The 25,526-nt window shown below is 36.0% G+C and overlaps 1 protein-coding gene across 1 annotated transcript in view; it reads left to right on the forward strand.

Annotated features, from left to right (window-relative positions):
• Positions 1–881, forward strand: part of LOC126251382 (venom carboxylesterase-6-like) — a 147,783-nt gene extending 146,902 nt beyond the window's left edge. The window contains exon 10 of the mRNA XM_049951769.1: positions 747–881. The gene's annotated coding sequence lies outside the window, so the exon portion shown is untranslated. The remainder of the gene's footprint in view (positions 1–746) is intronic.
• The last annotated feature ends 24,645 nt before the right edge of the window (positions 882–25,526 follow it).

The following is a 25,526-nucleotide window of genomic DNA, read 5'->3' on the forward strand; positions in this document are numbered from 1 at the left end:
TTCGAAGTATCTCAATGGTCTACGTATCAGAATCACAAACGAACTTAGCAGACGACTGAAACGGTTAACAATTACGATAAGATTGTGGTTTAACGAACGTAGCGGAATTGGTGTGATTATGCGACAGTTAAGAAGCCAATAAATACGGTGACACTACAGCTGTGCCACGTTCTCGTTACATTCATCACTATTTCTTTCGTCGCGGTCAACATGTTGTTGCGCCTTATTTCCAACTGCATTTGTTCTAACAAAAAGTACAGCGTTACTCTTATGAACAATGCACATGTTATTCTCATCTGCGTGTGTGTAGGTATTACTTGTTTCGTTATTTTTTTTTTTTACAAATATGTTGTTAGCATACACTGCAAGTGTGCATTAACTTTTCCGTTCTATTTACTACCTCCATCTAAATGTAGATGCAGAATCACTAATCAACTTTCTGGATCAATGTCAGAAACTTAAAACAACGTAGACTTTAAAACCAGAGAAGAACAACTAACGGTTCTAGGCTCTTCAGTACGGAACCGCGCTGGTCCTACGGTCGCAGGTTCGAATCTTGCCTCGGACATGGATTTGTGTGATTCCCTTAGGTTGGTTAGGTTTAAGTAGTTCTAAGGGACTGATGACCTCAGATGTTAAGCCCCACAGTGCTTAGATCCATTTGAACCATTTTGTTTAAACAGCTAATTTTTCTGCTGTGCTTAACACCTTCCTAAGGATCAGCCCTCACCCTCGTGTTTTCGCAGAAATCCAACCCCGGAGGCGGATCCTGTGATCTGGGAGCCGTACGACAATGTGACCCGTAGCTATATTCTGATGCAGTCCAACTTCTCCCTCGCTCACAACAAAGACGCAGAGCGGATGGACTTCTGGCATCAGAACATTCCGCTGCAACCTTACGCTGAAGACTCTTAGAAAAATATGGGGAGATTCAACGACATAAAGCTTCCTGAGACGTCAGACGGAATGTCTACTCCTAACTACATTATAATGTGTTCAAAAATTAATTATTATCATTAATTAGTGTCATGTGATTGCCTACTATGATGTTACCAATATGTAAAAATGACTAGTACTCCAATAAAGAAGAAGTATTTATTGTTCCATGTAGATTAAATCAGTATGAAGCAACCTCTGTCATAACATTCAGTAAAATCATCTTTACGATGCAGCCAAAGCATAACGGCTGTTCAGGATTCTGCTACAGCTTTTATTAACATGAATACCGATCATTAAATGTTTTTCGACTATCTTCAAATCATTTTCCTTAAACACAATAATATAGCTGCCAAAAAACACGACTACAATGCATTTTTTCTTACTGGTGGTGGACCCAACGACATCAATCAACGTCATCGTCAGTTTAGAGAACGCCAGTAAAACTTTAAGGTCATTATTCAAAACGAGTAGAACAGAAATACAAACTTTCTGGACTGAAAGGATCTAATTGTGGGGCACCCATATGCATATTTTTATAGGAAATCGATGAATACTGACTACATTATTCAAGTTTCGTACTACCACACACTGTAATATAAAAGCGCTATATTTACAACATGTTAGACATAATTATCCAAAATTTACCAAAAGATGAAAATAAATGCTGCTCAATGTGTCACACCACTCATTTTTGGAACAGTGTTCATGTGATCGGAAAATTCTTTCTCGGTGCTCGTTTGATTATAGAAAATCGCTACGACGTAAAAGTGAAGCTAAATTCTCAACTGCATTGAGGAGAGCGCTCTGTGTCTCGAATTGTGAACCAGATGAAGCGCCTCGTGATGGCTGTTGCCTGTCAATATTCCGCGAAGCGCAACTGCAAGCTATTTGTCACCTTATGGCCAAAACGACTGTCAACACGATAAGCTTCCTGCCGATGCGGCGTAAACCGCAGTGACATCATTCGAAGCTTCAGCTGCTGTTGTGAGAAATAAAACATTGAAAGTCAGCAGTTTAGTGGGTGGTAGCTATCGACATTATCGGGTTGTGATTGCTACCTTCAAACTTTAGCCTACACTTACCCCAGCCCCCGCCTCTCCTTCCGATGCCTGTATGCCACTCAAGCAAATATCCTCCAGGAACTCGTTTCGAGAAACAACACAACCTGCTGAACACTGGGGGCTGCAATGTAGATGAAATGGAACATGGACTAACGGAGGCTATTCTCTTCATTTAACAGCACAATATTTGTCTGACACTTGATGGTGGTCAGGTAGCAATATACGTCCCACCCATGCCGTGTTAGTGGGATAAACACGAGGGTGCATCAGTCACGCTAGCACCCACTGCTATGTACTCGTACATACCGGGTTTTACAAAAAGGTACGGCCAAACTTTCAGGAAACATTCCTCACTCACAAATAATGAAAAATGTTATGTGGACATGTGTCCGGAAACGCTTAGTTTCCATGTTAGAGTTCATTTTAGTTTCGTCAGTATATACTGTACTTCCTCGATTCACCGCCATGATTTCATACGGGATACTCTACCTGTGCTGCTAGAACATGGGATGCAACGGTCATATAAAATGTGGCAGAATCATGAACATGGGCACAGTAGCCACCCTCTGTTACCTGCTGTCATCGACTTCTTTGACGTAAAATATTGATGATGTTATCTACTGAATATGACTGACTTTTCGTAATTTCTACGCATCAGATGGAGCAGCCACAAACATCTTCACTGTAACGGATACTAATTTTTGGATCTTCATAATAATTAATGTTAATTTCTTGCACATTTGGTCACCCTTCATTTTATAAGGCGGCCGGATTTTACGGACCTTACATGAGCTTGATCCATAAAGACAGTGTGATACAGTATGACGTCCTCAGAACATAATAATTACATTATATCAACAAAAAGCAATTGCAGTAATCTCATGTACTGAAAGCTAACAAAACAGTATCTACCAATGTAAGGATAGTGGCATGGATACATAAGTTAAAGTGAAACGCATTTTGGAGATGAACCGAGCAGGTGGTTAATCGCATTGGAAAACCATACTTAACAATAGAATGGCGAGCTTCAGCACAGAAAAGGACAAGGCCAGAACAATACAGTATTCCTTTTAACATAAATGCGTCGGGGACTGAGGGTAAGTGGCTGGACAGCTTTAACAGGGCTAGATGGCGACCTGGCAAAAAAAAATAAAATTCACCTCTAACGAGACGGCGATTGGCTGAAGTCACACTGGGTGACACAGATGCGACATGAAGGAGAGATCCCCATTATATAAAAGCATTTTAAGAACTAAAATTTCTAGAGATCTCTCTCATCTCACGGCGGACTGCACAAGTGTGTGCGAGTGCATTGAGGGCTTTTCTTCTGCAAAGTGTGGACGATATGCTTTACATATCGTGGCGACAGATAGCGAAAAGGTAGTTAATTATTCCTGCAGGAATTTTTGCAGGCAAAGAAATTGTGCACGTTGCTCCAACCCTCAGTGAGCCATTATTTAGACTAAGGAAAAATTAACGTTCTACGGAATGCAGGAATTCTATCAAGGCCAGAGTAGGGAATTAGTGTTTCAGATCCAGCACAAAGACAAGGACGTTGCAGATCCCACTTGGTAAAGTACCATAGTGCATTTGGCCACAGTAAATGTTAAGTCGAGATTTTCTTTGCTCCAACTTGCGTAACTTTGACCATTGAATATCAAAAACTAGGATACGAAGCTACCCTCACATTGAGTACATGAGAGTTTTTAATTGGTTTCAAACGTAAAACTATTCTCTATCAACTAAGTGCATTCAGCAGCTATGCCATCATAGACATAAGTTAGCTGATGAATATTTTAATCATTCTTGCCTGTGATAAATATTTTCATATGTAGAGATAACAAATTTAATAATCACCAATTCGATATGTCCAAGAGTTCAGTATTTTGTTATTGAGTGTATGAAGTAACTTAACATGATTGTTGTGTATCACTTGACCCCTGAAAGCACAGTGATAAATTATATGTAGAACGAAAAAGGGAACAATTGTTTTGTATTTCTAGAATAGATCCCAATCTTTCACTTTTATTAATTTATGCATTTTAGTTACATGACAGCAACATTTCTAATTGTACCTAATATTATCTGCATTACAGGGTCAGGTTCATATTTATCTAGAATGTCTAACACCCTGCGCATGACATGATAGTTCAAATGTTTCGTCGGTTTGCACGACTGACAATTTGTTGCTGCATTAACAAAGACAAGGCAGTTAATAATGTCTTTGGGTGTTAGTTATCATTTCAACTTTCTATTTCCGACGTTACTACTTATCCACACTGTTTCTGATTTTGAATTATATCCGTTCTATTGGAAATGAAATGTTAAATAGCTTTTAAGTCACAATTTACACTTCATAATATATCGAAATCGAACCTCCCGTCGTCCAGAGATACAGTTTGCAGCTTGTTTATAAATATTGTTGACTAATACAAATGCTATTGTGGAAATCACTCTAGTTTTTCATTAACAATATTTAATAATTATTAAGTGACCATAAAAGACTGTTTTTTATTTACAGGGAAAAGGATGGTTGATTCTACAATTATTCTCAAATATTACAGCAACTAAAATATCCATGACTTGTATAGTTCATCACTCGAAGGTGTTATAACAAGGACTATGGTCCGTTACTATACTTTGATACAGCCATCCAAACTTCGTTCGCTTTTGCTTTCACAAAGCTGTGTCCTGTTCCGTTGCTGTATTCAATTTAATGTCCCTTCATATAGACCACAGATCCTATGAGCGGTTATTTGGCATGTAATAGAATTTAACACTGAGCACTACTTTTTCTCATGCATACATTTCCTCAGATATTTTTAGTCTGTGACCTTATGGCAAAAGTTTGTCCCATATAAATTAACTACAGTCAATTATCTTGCAGTTTAACAAAAGTGCTCTGGTCCCTTGCGTAGCATATCACACACAAATCCCAGCTGTATTGCACACCACACTTATTCAGAGTATAGAAAACAAGAGAAGAGCACTAAAAATACCCACACATGGTTTGTATAGTATAATTTATAAAAAAAAGTAGCCATGTTAAACTCTCTTTGATTTCCCTGAAGCGCTATTTTGCTGCGGGCGTTATTTGGATAAGAGATTACATATCGATAATTTTAAATAAAACTTTACCAGTGCTGCTAATTATTTCTGATATTGTCAGTCACCACACTCCTATGTGACAATATTCCTGATAATATTGTTCTCAATTAAAAGAGAGGTTATAGTATGAGAATGCAGAAGGCAATGGAAACTATTCCATCAGACACACAACGCGTATTCACAGTACTTGTAAACTGTAATCGAAAAACTGCCACCAGGATCCTTCCAGTGGCAAAAGATTCGTGATTAGTTTCCCATAAAGACCTCTGGAGGGGACTATGAGGTAGGAAGCGACAATGAAAAAAAATGGAATAACCAACCAAAGGATTACACTCTTCAAGTCAGGGTCATGGAACGTTAGAAGTTTGAACGTGGTAGGGAAGCTAGAAAATGTGAAAATAGAATTACTAAGGATCATCTAGATATAGTCGAGGCCAGTAAAGTGAGATGGAAAGGAGAGAAGGATTACTGATCAGACAGGTATAGTGTAATATCAACAGCAGCAGTAAATAGTATAATGGAGTAGGATTAGCTTTGAGTAGGAAAGTAGGAGAGAAACTGAATTACTGTGAACAGTGCAGTTCTCATCAGAAATGACAGCAAACCAGAGTCTACCACAATAGTTCAGTATAGATGCCGAAGCCGCAAGCAGAAAGTGGAGAGACAGTGTATAGGGACAATAAACGAGTAAATCAGTTCGAAAAAGGAAATCTAATAACCAGGGGGGAATGGAATGCCTTTGCAGGGGAAGGTATAGAAGGAACGTTTCGGTAGAATATGTGATCTTCCTTACGAACGAGAGGAGAAAAAAACTAATTGACTTTTGCAATGAATTTCAGCTAGTAATAGCGAATACTATGTTCAAGAATTGCAAGGACAAGAGGTTCAGTGGAGAAGGCATGGAGATGCAGGAAGATTGCATATGGGTTACGTCAGGGTCAGACTGACATTCTGAAATGAGATATTGGATTGTAAAGTGGACAGAGGTGGAGGTACAGACAAAGAACACAATTTAGTAATGATGCAGAGCAGGCTGAAGCTGAGAATGATATAAGAGAATCAATGTAGAAGGAAATTGGAATACTGAAGTATTGAGGAAGTGTGAGACGCATTTGAATTTCGCTAGAGATGTGGATGCTGTGATAAGTAACAACACAACAGGTAGTCCAGTTGCGCAAAATAACGCACGATGGATGATCCAAGGAGGACATAAAACACAGACCTGCACAGATAGAAAATTGCTTTCCTGGTCCACAGTAGACTACTAGTATGAAACGTAGATGGATGATCCACGAAGGACATAAAACGCAGACCTGCACAGACAGAAAACTGCGTTCCTGGTCCACAGTAAATTACTGGTTTGAAATGTAGGCCTTTTTTTGAGGACGAAATTTCTAAAAAGCTACGATTGGAGCACAGTACTTTATGGTAGTGAATCATTCACAGTCGAAAAAAGGGAACAGAAGAGGTTAAAAGATTTGAGATGTCGTGTCACAGACGAATTCCGAGAAGTAGGTGGAGTGATAAGGTGAGGAAAAAGGAGGTTCTGTACAGAATCGGCGAAAAATGGAGCATATGGGAAACACTGACAAGCAGAAGGGACAGGAAGATAAGATATGTGTTAAGACATTAGGGAGAGACTTTCATTGTACTAGAGATAGCTGTAGAGAGAAAATATTCTAGTGGAAGACAGAGATAGGAATACATTTGATGTATAATTGAGCACAAAGGTTGCAATTACTACTATGATAAAATGGTTCAAGTGGCTCTAAGCACTATGGGACTCAAAATCTGAGGTCATCAGTCCCCTAGACTTAGAAGTAGTTAAACCTAACTAACCTAAGGACATCACACACAGCCACGCCCGAGACAGGATTCGAACCTGCGACTGTAGCAGCAGCGAGGTTCCGGACTGAAGCGCCTAGAACCAGTCGGCCACCGCGGCCGGCTTACTACTCTGAAATAAAGAGATTAGCAAAGGACAAGTATTTGTAGCAGCCACATCAAATAGAAGATTGGTGACTGAAAACACAAAAAATTATTAGAAATATGAATATGCACATTTGTACTGCACCCAGCTCCTGAAAATTGTATTCATAGAGTCAAAAGTCAAACAAATGGACCAGATGTCATGAGCTCAAAGACCAACTGAAATATGTGATGCACCATTGCAAGGCTTCTCCGTATTCAATTAGGTGCCAAAATGTTAAAGAGGAGACAGTGTAAAACTTACGTCAGATGATGAGTATGTATTATTTTATAATGTGCAAATTCTTACCAGGATACAGTAGGAGAGAGAGGGACGATGGTGTTGGGTGACAGAGCACTTCCAGTATGGCACCAGGGTGAAGTGACGTGATTTGTGATCAACTTCGTAAGAGAACGCTATTGGCTGAGCTAGGCAGCAATATACATAGTCAAACAAAATGTATGAGGCGCTAACTGGCCAAAAAATAAGACAGCAGATCCTTACCGTGTGTCGCAGCTTCAGGGTCAGAGCTGACAAGTTAGGGGGGAAACCATTAGCAGGAGACGTGTTTCGGTTGCTTATTACATTGTTGAATTTCTTGTATTAAAGGCAGAATCGTTGTCGGTGGCCGCCGTCGTTAACAGACAGGAAGTGACTCTCATAAATTACTGCAGGCTTAGTGTTTATATATGCATATCTGCTGTCCGTTTTTGTAAGGGCATATATGTGTGTAATATGCGTCTCCTGTGTAATCTCCCCACAGTTGCAGGGTGCGATAGTAGTATCTAACGAAGAGCTGCTTAGTGCAGTGTATGTGGTAACATTACAGGATAAATGGATAATTATTTGTCATCCCTTTTAAATCGTTGAACGCTCTTTACGTTTAGTATTCCCTTCACAATTGACGATTGTAGCTTCACCTCTGCCTCCACGTCAGACAAGCCCACGACCGGCGCTTCTACTGCAGCGAAAGGGACACCACCTGACAGAAGCAGGTTAGAAGATTTCACATCAACAACCGCGAGATGAGGCGGACTTGAATATTTTCAACTACGCCCTCACCGTCTACACTTACTCCAGAACAAATAGAGGCTGATAGCGGCCTTGCGGACTCAAGGGGAGTATTATAATAGGCTTGAGGAACTAAGCATCCGAGTGTATTGCAAAGTACACCAATCACTGTTAACAAGCAGCTCATTTTGATTTCAAAGATGTGCTCTTTGAAATACATTGACTTTAATTTGGTTATTTTTTTTTTTTCAAATTACATATCTGGGTTCAACCCGGGCTCCACCGACAAACTTTCAGAGACGATAGTGTAGATCGTAAGAAGAAGAAAATGCCAAGAAAACATGTGCTCTAAAATGCATACCTGAAGAACTATGGGCACTTGTTCACTTTCGCTACTATGAGACACATCTCTTCTAGATAACAAATGCTCATAGCTCTTAGGGCACGTATTTTAAAGCCCATGTTTATTAGACGTTTTTTCTGTTTTTGATCCATACTACATCCTCCAAAATACGTAAGAGAACACAAGCACAACAGGAAGAAGATCTCGAATACGTACAGAAGTCTGAAATAAGATCATCTGGGAGGGAAACTTAAAGGCGGCAGTCTAACCACTGTCCTTACTCTGTGATGCACTTGTGGTGCGGTCAAGAGACACTCGAACTGCTAAATATCCAAAGAGACTTTCACGCCGGACTGATCATTATATGCCGACCCAAAGAGTAAGGACAAGTTACATTTATCAGAAATGTTTAAAATAGCAAATGAACTGTTGACGTTGTGAAACGTAAAGGAACAGAGCTGGAATAAGAACTAGGCAATGACAAAATCTATATTGCTGCCAGAACTGAAACAAAAAGAAATTACAAGGAACGATCGGATTTCTGAATTATGTGATGATATATTTCAGAGTAAAGCAAGAACAAAGAACTGCTGCTGAAGCTTCCATTTGGGCACAGAAAGCTTTGAAGAACAGAATGCGTTGGTACACATATATAAATGGAAGAATACTAGTGCTACATCTTAAAGTTGAGAGAGGATACATCTCCATTTTGCCTGTGTACACGCCAGAAGAAGCAAGAACTATAAATTATATTGAATTTTATGAGTTGTTACGGAGCACAATAGGAAAAATAAATATAAATCGTTATCAGCTTCTTATGGGAGAATTAAACGCCCAAGTGGGTAAGAAACACATTAAATATACAGTAGGTAGAGACGGTGAAAATACACTGAATAATAATGGAAAGAAGCTGATACAATTTGCCACAATGAATTACGAAAATAAATTCCTTCTTAAACACTGTGACATCCATAAATTTACTTGAGCAACTCGAGGTGCAGCTTCAGTAATAGACTACATTTGTGCAAATAAAAAAGCATTGGTAAGAATAAAAGACGCAACAGTTTCCAGAAGCTTGGATGTATCAACTGATCACTTTTCAGTAAAAAATGACATAGCTGTTTTAAAAAAGAGGGAAGAAACCACACAGAAAGGCTTAGTTGGATGTAAGAACGTAAGAGTTGTACCTGCTCCAAGAATAAAATATCAAATTATTATACCAAAAGAAACTAAATAAGAAATGTCAAATGAAACCAGTAAGTAATAACATAAGTAGAGAATGAAATACTATAAAATAAATCACAATGCATGTAGCTGCTAAAGCATTAGGGATGAGGAAAAAGGAATACTCTACAAAGGAATTAACAATTTGGTATTATCATGTTAGCACGTTAATAAAAGACAAAGAGCGAATGCATCTAAAATCGTTGTCATTAGCTAGTAACGTAAATAGTAGAGAGGATTATAAAACCATATCTGCTTTAGTACAGAAAAAATAAGAAAAATTAAACAGGAAAGTTGGGATCGAGAAATGAGTAAAACGAAACCTGATACTCAAGGAAGACAAGACAAAGCATATAACGCCATGAAGTACTTGAATAGTCAAAGAACGAGATACTTTACAATGAAATGTAATATCCAACACAGAATTTTTAATATACTTCAAATGTCCGTGAATTTTAAATGAAGAAGAACCAGAAATAACCACCTGCACCAACGACAATATAGATCTGATAACATTGGAAGAATTACAAATTGTGATTAAAACAAAAAAGCACATGCCACTGGTAACATAAACCTGGAGCTGATTAAATATGTACCTGACCAGCTAAAGTATAGACTCTTAATTTTATGAGTGTTTGATGGTTGAATGGAAGTGTGCCAGACAAATGGAATATGGCTGTGTTATGATCTATTTATAAGAAAGGCGATAAATCTTGATGTGCAAATTAACAAGGAATAGGTCTAAATTCCTGCTACAAACTCTATGCTAAAATTATGAATAAGAGAATACTAACAATAGCATTAGTACCTATGTTAGAGTTACAACATGGTTAGAGAAAACATAGATCATTTCCTGATTGTATTTTTACTTTCGTACAAGTAACTGGTAACGGAGTGGAATTGATATTGCCTGCTTACTATTTTTTATCGACTATGCAGCGGCGTTTGACAAGGCAAAGCGGAAAATGCTATGGAACTGAATTAAGGAATTGAGGGTGCCAGCACATCTGATTATCGGAATTGAGTCATCATACAAAAATAACAAATTAAGATCTGCACTGTGAGGAATTGGACATAATCTGCCGCTATCAGTCGAGGAGTCAGATAAGGCTACCCACAGTCCAACACCATTTTTAATGTTCACATTGTCGATATCATTTGTAAATGATTGATTTCACTAAATGACACATTAAGAAGTGATAATTTTAATTTTCTTACGATGCCATTTCCTGATGATGAGATTATAAAAAGAGCATCTGAAGAGGAAGTTCAAAGTTTAGGTCAGAAATTTCGTGAAACTAACGCTAAATATGGATTGAGAATATCACTAGAAAAACAAAAGTGATGGCATTTCTAGGACTGTAGCCCATAAAAGCCAAAAATGTTACAGATGGGAGAATTATTGAACAAGTAAGAGAGTTTAAATATTGAGGGTACAAATTTAGATTTCCCATGTCAGACGATGTAGTGGTAAAATTGGTCAGATTCAGACATTTCTGTGAAACTACATAACATACACTAAAACATAACGTAAGGAGAGGAGCATTAATTAAACAATGCAAAGTAAAAGCATTAATTTGATGCGGTGTGGTAGCGAATGTATATTTTTCGTTTTGCATTGATGTAAACCATATTTCCATCTCTAAAACAATATTCAGTTGTGAGAGTTTGAACAGCATCTGAACATCACTAGCCTCAAAAACTTCATTGACCCAACGTGAGGAAGTGGTGCACCTGTGACGCTTCCGTCACTTATAAAAAGTTTCTTCTAATCTTCCTCCAACATGGCAAAATTCTGTGTAAGTGGTTTTCTTACACTGGTGTTTTTCGTTGAAGTTAAAGATGCCAAATAACCACCCATCATCAGTTACTGGTTTTCGTGTCTGTTGGCACCCTTGGTTCCCCTGTTGTGAACTATAGTGGTGTCTGCTGTGGTTGTGGAGATATGAGTCATGTAGTCGAATCGGAAGGTTCTATAATCTTGTAGAGCTTCTACGAATATTCTTGGATGTCCTACATTGTTTTCGAATATTCTAGAAAGTTCTAAAACACAGTATAGAAATGGCACATAGTGCACTGATTTTCACATCTGTAAAATGGTGTTAAACGATGACTTTTGCAGACAAACGACTCATAGAAAAAGTATATCTATCTACAGAGATAAAACTTGTAAATAACGAATGGTGCCTACCAACAGAATATAACATGGTGCAAAAGCAAATCAGTGAACAACAGGGTAATAAAAACTGTTTAAATTTATTGATATAATGATGAACCAAGATGAAAGCGTGAATTTCCCATCAGAATACTTAATTAAATTCAGCATTCCCAGTAATCTCTCAAAAGAAAGCAAAGAAGTGAAAATGGTATCTGGAAAAGAAAACAGCACATCAGTAATTATACCACGACTTCCACTCATTTTCGAGTAATTTCCCATTCACATTTAAAACTTTCCAGTTTCTGTTAAGACTAATATACTGTATGACTATCAACAAAGCAAAATAGCAAGCATTCCACTGTAGAAGTGTGGACTAATTTAATTGCATATTCATATATTGGACAACCACAGAACTTATTTGTTTTTACATGTGACAGCCAAATACGAAATGTAGTTTGTAAAACCATACTTTGAATACTATCCAAACCAATTGCACTTTTTTCCTTTTCAGAATGCAAATAAAAACAAAACACCAAGTGAAGTGTATAAAACAAATTCTATCCATTGTAGCACATGATAGAAGAAAAATTAAACTGGGAGAAATTATGGTACACAAAAGAAGTGTAGTAGTCCAGTACGTGGGAAAATTAGAAAAAAACAGATTAAACACTTCAGAAGACTTGACACGACATTAAGATTGCACTTTATAAACTATGTGAAATAGGTAACACCTTCAATTTCCTGCATTTTAAAATGTAGAAGATCAGATGGACAAACTGTGAACTCTGCACCATTGAGACATAGGGAAAATATAAATTATAGCAAACCATTCAAATACGTTGCACACATCCACAACGAAGGTGACACCATCATAGATAGAGGATATGATGTCAACTTCCTCCATAAACAATGATGGCATAAGAACGTGCTGGAAAATTTTGTAATGTACACAAATCTGAAAAAGGTAGCCTGAAGAATTAGTAACTGTACAATTAGACATACAGATCAATAAATGCCTTGTCACCCACTTACTGTTTTCTACATCTACATCTATATCTACATTCATACTCCGCAAGCCACCCAACGGTGTGTGGCGGAGGGCACTTTACGTGCCACTGTCATTACCTCCCTTTACTGTTCCAGTCGGGTATGGTTCGCAGGAAGAATGACTGCCAGAAAGCCTCTGTACGCGCTCGAATCTCTCTAATTTTACATTCGTGATCTCCTCGGGAGGTATAAGTAGGGGGAAGCAATATATTCGACACCTCATCCAGAAACGCACCCTCTCGAAACCTGGACAGAAAGCTACACCGTGATGCAGAGCGCCTCTCTTGCAGAGTCTGCCACTTGAGTTTGCTACACATCCCCATAACGCTATCACGCTTACCAAATAACCCTGTGACAAAACGCGCCACTCTTCTTTGGATCTTTTCTATCTCCTCTGTCAACCCGATCTGGTACGGATCCCACACTGATGAGCAATACTCAAGTATAGGTCGAACGAGTGTTTTGTAAGCCACTTCCTTTGTTGATGGACTACATTTTCTAAGGACTGTCCCAATGAATCTCAACCTGGTACCCACCTTACCAACAATTAATTTTATATGATCATTCCACTTCAAATCATTCCGCATGCATACTCCCAGATATTTTACAGAAGTAACTGCTACCAGTGTTTGTTCTGCTATCATATAATCTTACAATAAAGGATCTTGTGCTTCTTTTGCAGTTTTCTCCTCTTGTATCGTTTCGTTTTGTGCAACCTTTCCATAATACGTACTTACATGTGACATAAGGATTGTCCTCATTATGTATATTGGACTACTGTATGCAGTGTAATGTCATGTGTACAATTTCGAATAGCAAAAAAAAAATTGTTTAAATTGGTCCGGTTTCGTCAGAAACTTGATGGTCAGATTAGGACTGATTACACACACACTACTTACAAAGGTACCTGTAGTTTAAAAGTGATTAAGGTAATCAAGCGAGAGGTCCAAATTTATCATCACAAATTTAATCCATATCGCCATAGCAGTTAATTCCAATATTGAATTAATAATATGCACTTCACAGCCTATACTTTGGTACAATTTCTGCTGTATCAACAATTCTATCACAATGCAATGAAAGTCGATAAGGTAAAATTATTTGCAGTTCCTTTAAACATACGTTTAATATATTACACTTGAATCAAATTATTTGTATTTTCTAAAGAATGGTCATCATTTACATTATTAATTATTCAATTGCAACAATCGAAAGATACAGCTTTGAACATTTTGTGACTACATATACCATCAGTTCAAAGATTTTATTCCTCTCATATGAACAACAACAGTGCAGTAACTGTGGCAGTAGCTTGGATAAAAAACTGTAAACAACATACGTGCATTCCACCAGTAAGTTTTGATCAGGTAGCGTTAAAAACAGGTGTGTGACCGTCGTGTCTTCCCCTGTTGAGTCGCAAATGACAATGGAGCAATATCTCTGAATGAGAATGTTTTAAAGAAGGACAAGGAATGTGCAAAGTGTGTTCCATGCACCTAGACCTCTGAACAAAAATATGGCTGCTGAACAGTGTGGCTGAAATGCCCAACCTAATAAACTCTTTTATGATGAAGTCATCATGGGGATTAGACTTGGTGTTAACAACGCGAATGCACTATAAAATGATAAAGTGCAGAAATACACATGAACAGTCTACACTTTGACTACCCAACCGATATTCAAACCAATGTGATATGCTAGTTGAAAAACAAAGGAGACAATTCTACTACTTAAACATAAAAATCAACAATACCCCATATTCTATGAGGACTGCCATAAGAAAGATTGTTATTGAAAAACATTGAAAATTATTGAAAACTAGTATTAAAATGGACAGCCAAAAAATGATGACTAAGGTAGCACTAGCGAGGAACCGATGACTAAGAGCTCTAATATAAAAAAAATGAAAAGTGGAGGTACATTTTAAAATTAAAAATTAAACTAGAAATAATGTATTATGGAATTCATTATGATTATTTCTAAACTACTGTAGAAAACCGACTTTAATTTTAATTTATTAAAATTTACAAAATAATAACTTAAATTAATTTTTATATCTATAATGCATTGTATTGTAATTTTCTAGAATTTCTCTTTTATCATACTAAAATTAGAATTCTTTCTTAACCTGCTTCTAGATTAAACTTTTAGTATCTACAGCTCTGGCAATCTGATTATGCTCTAATTCTGCCTTTCCTTCACTTCACTCTCTATTAATCTTGTCATGGACACACTATTCAATTTCTGGAAATTTGTATAGTTTCAACTGAAGCCTTTTACCTTCATTGCTATGCTTTTATCATCTTTCTTAAAATAGTAAATTTTAGATGGAGTTGTAGCCCAATTTGTAATCCATTTATTATCTCCTAATTCAGCAGCCCATTCACCCAACATACTTGCTTTTCTACTATATTATTTTCTATGTAATAATTCTTGAAATTGTACTTCCTCTGAAGCACTTCCCAATTAATAAAAGTTATATCTGTATTGTGCAATCGATAATGCAATAGTACCTGATAAAATTGTTGAAAAAATGTCATACCTTTTGATTCAGACGTTTCTCAGAAACAAATAGTTTTCCTGGATTTTCCTTTATCATATCAGAATCTAAGTCAATTCCAGTTTTTCTTTTAGTGTTTTCATACACCTCTCTTTGTTTTCAAAGTTGTGGGCACAGGTTTCTAATTCTATTTTCTTAAAATCTTTCCTATAATTTTTAAACAAAATGATATTTTTATTTCAAAGATCCTAAACTTCATACATATCAAAATTTTTAATCATTTCCCATAGCTTTGACATAAGAAATTTTAATCCCTCTCCCATAGCTTTCTTTATTTCCTCATGTACCCAAGTGCCAATAAGACTTCTTTCCTCATTGTTGTGATTGCATTTGTGTATTTGTTTCTTCTGTGCAGTTGATACTTACAGGAAACAACAGTTTCCTATTTTTATATTTCTTCATTCACACTGGTAAAATTGGGTGATACAATCACCTAGGTGATTTACTTTTTATATATCCATACTATTTTTTACAATAATATTTTGGTCTATATTTTTGTTAGATGTAACTCAGGATAATAATCATAATATTGTACAATTGGATAAGGGCTACATAAATCATAAAATCTTATTTTTGTGTTAATACCAGCTGCTTTAGTTCTTAATTTTATTGTATTTGTTCGACCAGCATAAAAAAGAATCTTTTGGATTCAAAGGTTCAACAAACTCAGTTAACTGTTTTAACTTCTTAGGCTAAGCTAACCCCATTCCCTTGTCTCCACTAAATTATATCCAGCATTGTGAATTTCATTATTTTTTATCAAAGTCATTTGATGTAGGTCATCCTCTGTTTCCTTAATTTTTTGTTAATTGTCTCACCTTTATAACATTATTTACAGCCTTGCCAAAAGCAAACTTTGGTGTTGGTAAACAGTAGTGGTTTCTTAATCAAATCCATGTGCTCCATGTACTCCACCTATATTTACTTCACCAGCATTAAGAGCATGTTGAATATTATTATTGTTTAAGCTGTTTGACCAAGCTATGGATGCTTTAGTATAATTTTCTTTCTCTTCTTTATCCGCTACAGCAGTTCTTCCTTCAGGCAAATATTTAGATTTTTATACGCCATACAAACTCTAACCATAGCTAAATAACAGCAAGGATTTGTATTGGCTATTTATAGGAACTGTCTCCTTAGCTCCGAACACTCCTTTCAGTACATATACATCAGAATTTTAACATTACTTAATTTCTTTCATCATACTGAGTACATAATTTTCTTTAACTTTCTGACTATGCCATTTGAGAAATTACTTCTCTTTCTCTTAGTTTCATAACGTCAACAAAATAATATTCTATGTCAGGACATGACCCTATGCCACTTTCGTTTTCCTGTGTATTGAACAAACGTGAGAAGTAATTTTCTTCAGTAGTTCCAAATCAGATGTTTTGGGGAAGCTAGAAAGAAGGCTTTCTACAAAATTCTGATATTTATAATTTTCAGTTCTAAATGCTTGATCTCAAATAACGTCAGTTTAGTTCCGGTGTATGCGCAATAGAGTTTTTTATATTATCACTGAACTTCAGAATGAATTGTGAATTGTAACCTTTAGTGTTATACATATGCTTATTAGAAATCATCCACCTACAAAATTCGTAACATGCAATAAAGTCACCATTAACTCTGTGAACTATTATTAAATTTGCAATATGTATATCAGTTTCTGGTGGAGCTTCATACTAAAACGACATTTATTTTTCTGTACACATGCAAGGAACTCTCTTTGGCATTCCCTTTTCACAACATTAAAATTGTTTTCCTGTCAGTTTTTTATAGCATTCCAGAATATCAATGCAACAAGGAGAATATATCTTCATATGGATGACATGACCATTTCTAAGTGTTTCTTCCATAACATAACATAAACATGCCATCAAGGTAAGTTACAGAAAACTTCATTTATTATTTAGTGTGGAAAGACATAAAGCAATTTTTTTCACTTGTTAGACATAGGAACACTTTACATTTTATGCACAACACTCTGCTGAATCCTTTAGGACATAGATTGCAGGGGCCTTTCTGGTGGTTCTGTTGTGGCCAGTGACCAAATTCATCATATCAGACATCTGCGATAGGCCTGGAGGCTACCAAATTCTTCTTTGCAAGCTTGTGTATCTTCTGTCGATGGTCTTTCTCTTTTGCAGTGAACAACATTTCCTGCCATAGTAAGACCAGAAGCAATGTGTGTAAAATCCTGAAGAGAAAGATTAGATGTTGCACGTCTGTAAAGCAACCACAAATTTACAACTGCAACATTGAAGCACCAATAAACTATTCGTGTATACCACTTCTTGGAATGGAAATTTATCCTATAATGTTCTATGAGCATGTCTGCTAAATATACTCCTCCCATTTGCTCATTATATTCCTTCACATCAGTAGTCGATTTACCTAAATTGACTAATTATCCTTTTTACTCCTTCTCTTGCATTTATCCTGTGGATTTATACCTGCTTATGTGGAAGTCAGTTGTACAGCTTTACTGCCATACCACCTTACTGCTATGATGGATCATTCATAAATGCTGTAATCCAGTGCTCCTCTTCCTTCCTTTTTCAGCTTCTTTTCTTCTGCTATGGGGCTGAGTGATATTCTGCCTGAATGAATAATTGCAACACATAAAATACATTTCTGTTAGAGAATGACTAAAGGTTCTAAAGAGCTGAAGCAATTATCAAAAAATATCTGGTAGTTTTTGCTCTCTGGCAACAGTCCACGCAGCATCAGAGCAATATCTCCTGAAACTCCTAAACTGAACTCATCACATGTGCCCTTATCCACATGAATTGGAAAATCATATATTAGGCCTGATACTCCATATGTATCCCCATTTATGAAGTTTGGTTTGAGATACTGAACTAAAGATTTTCTTTCCTTGAGAGGGATCATCTGTTCATCAATGCTTTGTTTCTCGTCTGGAGGGAGTTGCAACATATTGTTCAGTAAAGAATCTATCAGGGGTTTCACTTTTAATAACTTGTCATTCTTTCGATCACTTTTCGTTTTCTGGTTACTGTTATTATTGATATGGAAATATGACCTTAGAGTTTCAAATCTACTCCTACTCATAACATCTGCAATTGGAGGAAAGCCACACTTTTGTGACGAGTACATTTTATATTGTGGCATTGGAACTGCACCCATAAATAATAAAAGACCAACAAATTGTATTATTTCATTGCAAGAAACATCAGCGACAACCCTATCTTTGATATGTGCATTATGATTGGTTTCAATGGAAAAGGATTCACATATTTCATCATCAATGAACATCCGAAAATAATTGATTGGAGTCAGGTCTCCATCAGATGGTGGTTGATGTATGTTGTCTTTCCATGTGGTATCTGGCAGAACGAATTAACCTTTCTTCCATGAACAGTTTTCTTCTTCTTTTTTGCGGGTTGAGCTACTTCCTGTAGCATAATGTATGCATAAAAAGCCAGTTATATGCATTTTGAGGTAACACGATGTGATGATTTTTTGTGCTGAAAATATATAATACTTACCTTACTGGTGGAAGGTTGTACATCATTAATTTCTATGTTTGTTTGCTTGTTGTTTAGAGATGTCTTCATGTTCAATACTGTAATCGTTCCTTTCAATGTGTATTTCAATATGTTTACTTTGTGGATATTCTAGGACACCGTCAAAGTCTTGCTGGATAATGTCACACTCATTATTTTCTTCATCCTATGAAAAGCTAAACTTTGAAATATCGCCATCTGGAATCTGCAGCAGCTCTAATATTTTCTTATCAGTTAGACTTTTCTGGGGGAGTGCCATTCCCAGAAAACTGTGAAACAGGAAGCACTTTCTGACGCTATGCAAACACAAAACATGAATTCCTATAATTGCCAAATGGCAACAGTCGCATTTCAGTAAGTGTTCTGAGTATAAATCGTTATAAATGTATTATTATTTTACATTTCTTGATACTTTGCTGTTTTAGGAATTTTATGCAAAATGTACCTTGTAAGTATTCATGGAGAGAAGAGTAAAAAAGAGCAATAATAGCACACAACAGCTGATCGAAACATTAGAATGGCAGCTCATACCAAAGATTACTTTTAAGACCCATTGCTGGACATTCTCCTGCCATCTGTTGCCGATTTCTCAAAACACATGTGTGTAGCCATAGGGCAGCTACAGGATAAAGATTTGTGGTGGAAACGTCCATGAATGGCCCATAAGAAGGTAATGTTGCCACATGGTTGGCTGGGGAAGAAAGGGTGAAGATAATTCGAAGGTTTGTCATTAGAGTACAAGGAAGAAATTTGCAAAAACAATTGAACAATATTAGAAATAACCAACCAAATTTGAATAAATGGTAAGCCTTAATTATGATCACATTTCAATGAACTAGTACAAGGGAATCAGAGAAAGATTGAATATTATATATTTTAATTTTATGGGTGGTTACATACCACAGGAACTAATTCCCACCCTTTTAGCCATGTGGTCTAACGCACTGCCTTCCAGGTGGGAAGAGATGCCAGTCCTTGGCATGAATCTGACCAGTGGATTAGTGTTGAGTTTAATTTTGATTTGAAAATGTACTCTACCTTTGTTAATAAAACAATTAGCAGAATTAACATTGTAATGAAACCAAAATATTTACATTATCAATATCTACTTCTTTTTAAACATAAAACAATTTAATTTCTATCCATCCAATGATTATGTGAATTATTGTCACACAACCATGTAACATAAATTATGCCTTATCTTCCATCTTTCTCAAAATTTTCTCAACAAAATGTACGTCAGGCTTATTTGTTTTCTGTAGTTCTAGCTCATAAAATGTTTTTTCCATTATTTCTCCATCCAATGAATTCAGTTTCCTTGTGACAGGGTTAGAATGGATAACAGTTTCAGTTTTGAAAATTTCTTTTGGCCAATTGGCAGTGGATTTTCTTCAAATATTCCATTTAAGTGTACTGATTCTCATTTAACACCCACTTAATATTTGGATTTGTTTTCAGATACATTTACAACAGGCTGATAATTTTTATCATTAACTTCTATTGGCTTTATTTTTATTGTTGTTTGTTTTGTATTATTATATTAATCAACTGGATTTTTAACTAACTCAGCCTATTTATAATTTCCTCTTAAGTCAAATACTTTCTACATCTTTCCTTTAAATGGTCTATGAAATATTGCTACAGAAGATGCTTTTAATGCATCGAATAATGATTAATATTACATTTTTCGTAAGTTCTTGAAATTTGTTGTTATACAGTAGAATACCTTACCATTTTTTGTCTGTGGAATATCTGGTCATTTGAGTTTTAATTTTTTTTCAGAAGAATCAGCTACATTTTTTCCTGTTCTATCTTTAACTTGAATATCCCAAGCCAATTTTTACACAATGTGGATTACGGTCAGTAAATATTCATATCTTAAAACTATATCCATTTGGTTTACATACTTCATTAATTATTTCTTCACGAACATTGAAGGTCTGGATGAATCACTCAAACCCTGACCTACAAAATATTTTTAATGCTTAGTTTTACATACTGTGCAAAGATATTCTATTCTCTGTCTTCGATTCCTTTGGTGTTTCTCTGTGAGGATTGTGTATCTCAGTAAATTTTCTGCACTTCAAGCACCAGTTCTGTTTATCCATTTATATGAATTAAAGTTCATTAAATTTTAAGTAATTTCATAAAATATAATTTACTTCACAACTACTGGTACAGCTGGAACAGTATCTTTTAATCTTACAGCAAGAAAATTTATTTTTTGTACCATGATTGATTCATTACTATTATTTAATTCATGTAGGTTATCATATACATTTGCTGTTATATAAAATTCATGATTTTTAAATGTTCATTCTTTTAAGCCTGGGTGTGTTAAAATGCTTAATTTGTCAGCTTTGCTAACAAAATTAGCTGATTCACTTTCTAACTATTGTGCAGTAACTGGATCATAGCCATTTGCAGAGTCTTTTATTTCTACAGGTGTTCTACCTTTGAAATCAATATAGTCTTTTCTTATCTTAAAATTTTCCTTAGTTCTTTTTGAAATTGTTGAGTTAAGTGATCTATCTTTTGGATCAAAACTACCAAATTCATTAAGAATTTTTTTTCATTTTTGATTCTGAAGATTCTAATTTCCCACATTATATCTTGATTTTTTCTTTATTTTTTCAATGCTCTGCTTTTTTAACTTATTTCCAAAAATATTTGTTTATTAAACCAAATTATCATTAAACTTACAATTATCTGCTAAGGGCTTTATATAAATAGACAGAAATCATCAAATGTCACTTCATTAACACAGCTCTCTAGAACCAGAATATTTAATCAGTTCTTTAGGATATTTCTTCCAAATAAATTCAATACAAATTTTTTTATCTTTATTCTTATATTAAGAGGCCCAATGTGAACCACAATGAACAGCTATATCTGAATTAACTATTCCATATTCATATTCTTTAGGATGATTACATAATTCAACAATCATAAAAATTTCAGGAAAATGTTTAATATTAAATTTTTAGCAAATTTTCCTATGTCAAAATTACTTAGTGCATTAAGATACATATAGACTCATTTTTGAAATTTTTTCTTAGATTTTTTTCACTAAAGATATACATAATGTTATGTGTAATGTGTAATTACCAATACTACTTAAATGTTATTTACTGAGTTTAATTTTATTTGATTTTCATGCAGTTTTGCCACTTTGTAGCAAAGCATAATCGACGCTGAAGTTATTCATTTATGTAGGTAGAAATTGTATGTGAATTAATATTATTAATATTCTTACAGTTTCCAACCATTTTCATTGAGGCTGATGTCAAATTTTTCTCTTTTCATCCGATATTTCTCTAACTGCAGTGCACCTAATTTTTCGCCAAGTGATGCATCTTTAGCATATGAACTCTCTTTTTCAGCTAACTAAAGTTCTTTATCACCTTTATGTCTTTACTCCAAATCTTTTTATCTTTATATGCAATCTCAAGCTTTTTACAACCTTCATCTCTTAGATTATTCCTTGATCTCCTGTAAAAATGAAATAAAATGATTGTAAGCCATTGTTGGCTCAGAGGTCCCATCATCAGAACGTCAGCCTCTAGATGCAAGCATTATTTCAGGTGATGCCACACAGGGTAACTTGCATATTGGTGATGATGAGGTGATGATGAGGTCAATGCAACACCTACTCCACAGAAAATTTCCAACCCAGCCAGGTATCATACTCGGGCCCTCTGCATGGTAGGCAAACACGTTACCACTCAGTTAAGCAAGCTGACAATCTCCTGTGGCTAATCATACATCCAGATTCATAAATGTCCACCATACATGTACGCTTGTAAATGCATTACTCACATTGGTAAGTTATTTAAAGCCAAGTTTACTAACGCTTTTCAATGCTTTCCACTTTTAAAAAATGTGTGTGGTAAATAATTCGAAATTCTGCTTGAATACAGAATTCCTTTTGGATTATTAATAATGAAATCGTTAATTTTATTTATTAACATTTACAATATTGCAACTTTTACATTATAATTATTTTTTTAATGCCAAATCTTCACCAAGAATTACTGTCAATTCATCGATTAATTCATACATACCATTTATCCAGATATAGCCAACTGGTTTTGCTGTATACTTATTATTAAACCTTCACCTCTTTGCTCATGTACACTTGATCCAAAATCGGCAACTACTTTTGGGAAACTGACATCAACAATTATTAATGTAACTAACTAACTCCATCCAAACAGGCCTTGGAAGTTCGAACAGTACTGAGTGGCTGGCATGTCATCCTGAGCCTATAGGCATCAATGGATGTGGACATGGAGGGTAATGGGGTCAGCACACTGCTCTCCCAGTTGTATGTCAGTTTATGAGATCAGAGCTACTACTTCTCAATCAAGTAGCTCTTCAGTTTGCTCACAATGGCTGAGTGCACCCTACTCCCCAATAGACCTCGGCAGAGCAGATGGTCACCCATCCAAGTGCTAGCCAAACGCATCAGCACTTAAATTCTGTGATCTGACGAGGACTGGTGTTACCACTGTGGCAAGGCCGTTGGCCATCAACAATTATTTATATATTAATTTGCTGTGTTTAATAATTCTACTGATTAAATTGTTTTTGATTCTTTTCAGAACAAAATGCTCCTGAACAATACAAAATGTTTGGGTAATTTGATAAACAAACAGCATCAAATCCTTTATTCATTTCTTTCATACTGCAACGTTTTTCAGTTAAAAAATTCACTAGTCCCTTTTTGTACCTTCATATGACCTATCACCAACTGTTAATTTATCTCCATCAAAAATTTACTTGCAGTTTACTAAGAAATTCAAATGTGCTAACACATCTTAAATCATAAACTTGATCTTGGCTATGGTTGGTGTATTCTAGCGCTTTTTAACTTACAGTTTTTTTAACATTAACCTCACTTATTTATTTCTGAGAGTTCCTGTCTTAACCTCTTCTTCATATACAGTCAGTACACCTTGTATTTGTAATTAACTTTATGTACAGCTGTGTGGCAGACATTCAAATTGCTTAACTGGTGGTATGTCACCTTACTCATCAAAATGGTGATAAGGAATCTTGTGTTATTTTAACCTCTCTGTTTTGTTCAATAGCTTTAAGCACACTATCACATAAAACTTCAATTATTTTATTAGTTTATTGGATTGCATCAATAACTGGTTTAGCCTGTTTTTCATATTTTTCATACTCTGTTCTCAGTTGTTTGTTACATTTTTTAAAATTCCTCTTGTTCCTTTACCTTTTCTATTTTGACAACCATTATCAACACAATATGGGTTATATTTTGCAAACATTTATTAAAACTAAAACAATACTTTGTTTAGAAATTTATTTTTGATATGTCTGCACATACCTTCTTTAGGCTAGATAGTTGTGTCTATTGTAAAAGAACTTAATTACGTTTCTTATTACAGTTGCCTTTCAAAACACAGAATTTTAAATCGTCACCAACAAATTAATAATTCGTCACCAAAAAATTAATGATATATGACACTTAAATTTGTCTTACACTGAAGAACCACGAAACTGGTACACCTGCCCAGTATCGTGTAAGACCGTCATGGACATACAAATGTGCCACAACGTGATGTGGCATGGACTTTACTAATGTCTGAAGTAGTTCTGGAAGAGATTGACACCATGTATCGTGCAGGACAGAACATACAAGGGGGTGGAGATCTCTTCTGAGCAGCATGTTGCAAGCATCCCAGATATGCTCAATAATGTTCAGGTCTAGCAAGTTTGGTGTCCAGCGGAAGTTTTTAAAATAAGAAGAATGTTCCTGGAACCACTCTGTAGCAATTCTGGATGTATGGCGTGTCGCATTATCCTACTACAATAGTCCAAGTCCGTAACAATGCGCAACGGACACGAATGGATGCAGGTCATCAGACAGGATGCTTACACATTTTTCACCTGTCAGAGTCATATCTAGACATATCAGGGGTCCCATATCACTCCAAATGCACTCGCCCTACACCATTACAGAGCCTCCACCAGCTTGAATAGTCCGCTGCTGTCATACAGGGTAGATGGATTCTTGAGGTTGTCTGAGTAACCATACACGTCCAGCCACTTGATACAATTTGAAACGACACTCTTCTGGCCTGGCAACATGTTTCCAGTCACAAACTGTGCGATGTCAGTGCTGACAGGTCCAGGCGAGGTGTAAAAATTTATCTTGTGCAGTCATCAAGGGTACAAGAATGGGCTTTTGGCTCTAAAAGCTCATATCGATGATATTTCGTTGACTGCTTCGCTTGCTGACAACTGTCGATGAACCAGCATTGAAATATGCATCAATATGCAGAACAGTTGCCCTTCTGTCACATTGAACGATTCTCTTCAATTGTTGTTGGTCCCGTTCTTGCAGGATCTTTTTCCAGCCTCTGCAAGAGATTCGATGTTTCACCCAGATTTGTCTCACTGGATTTCTGATATTCACAGCACACTCATGAAATGGTCATATGGGAAAATCCCCACGTCATCTCTACCTCGGAGATACTGTGTCCCATCCCTCATTCACCAACTATAACACCATGTTGGAACTCACTTAAATCTTTGCAACCTTTGTATGGC

Source organism: Schistocerca nitens, chromosome 4 (assembly GCF_023898315.1).
Source record: "Schistocerca nitens isolate TAMUIC-IGC-003100 chromosome 4, iqSchNite1.1, whole genome shotgun sequence".
NCBI classification, from domain to species: Eukaryota; Metazoa; Arthropoda; class Insecta; order Orthoptera; family Acrididae; genus Schistocerca; species Schistocerca nitens.